Raw genomic sequence first — 1,267 nt, forward strand, 5'->3', positions numbered from 1 at the left:
AGATAGATAGATAGATAGATAGATAGATAGATAGATAGATAGATAGATAGATAGAGAAAGAGGGAGAGAGTTTAGAGAGGGATATATAGAGAGAGATAGAGACAATGTGAGAATAAAAGAGAGTAATCCTTACAATACTTGTTTTGTTTGTTTTCTTTTTTATTTCCCCTCCAGGTTCCAGCATGTTCCTAATCATACGTGACTTATGTCTGACCCCATCAACATAATAATGTTTAGGTTCTTTGTGAGGCAGGCTGCTTTGGTCGTGCCTGTCAGGGCTCACCCGTGTGTTGAGTGGCAGCACTTAGCGTGATAAGCGATAGGCGGAGATGTTTGAATCAAAGGCAAGTCTTTTGGGAACACAATGACAATGACAATGTGACAATGATAATAAAAAGGGCAATGACAATGAAAAATGCCCATGACAATGACAATGACAATGATAATGATAATGGGAATGGCAATGGCAATAAAAATGAAAAATGCTAATGACAGTGACAGTGACAAATGGCAAATGACAATAAAATGGCGATGACATTGTCAATGACAATGCCGGTAACAATTTTTTTTTTCATCTCGCGGGGAGAAATTTGTCTCAGGCGCTGAAACACCAGAAAAGTTTAAACAGTGTCGCCACTTGGACTATACCAAATGTTGCTTAATTGATATACAAATAATATGTGAATGACCATCATGCTATTTCATCTTGATCTACTGTTATAACTGTTCCACTGTTATTCAATTAAGCAACAACAATAGGAGCAGGATCATCCTTACTAGATGAATGTACTCTCGCACCGTGTGAGTGAGTTGTGTAATCATTAATTATCGCAACAAGAGTTTTGCTTTAAGTGTAGCGGGATAAATAATTTGGCTGAGCACTCAACCCTTGGTCTCGTGCGCGTGAGATAGCGGTGTGAGTGTTTAGATAGGCGGAGCAGATTCTCGGCTGGGACGACCCTGGTTTGGGAACACAACACCCGCTGTACATATCTACATGCTGAGATAAGATAGGGTGTGAACGGTTGGGGTTCCAAACCCCCACACACTGAGAGCTTTCTCTGTATACACAAACTGCAATTTCGTCCTCTCCGAAACGGTTTTGAGTTGGGAGGGAAAATGGGGTGGGGGTGGGGGCATAACAACAAACGAAAACGCTTACTGGGGAAGCGTGAATTGTCAGATGGGATGATGGGGAAAGGGTATAGGCGAGGAAGGCGGTCATGTCGGTGCGAGTGTGTGTGTGTGTGTGTGTGTGTGTGTGTGT

The sequence above is a fragment of the Aplysia californica genome, unplaced genomic scaffold (assembly GCF_000002075.1).
Source record: "Aplysia californica isolate F4 #8 unplaced genomic scaffold, AplCal3.0 scaffold00017, whole genome shotgun sequence".
Lineage (NCBI taxonomy): Eukaryota > Metazoa > Mollusca > Gastropoda > Aplysiida > Aplysiidae > Aplysia > Aplysia californica.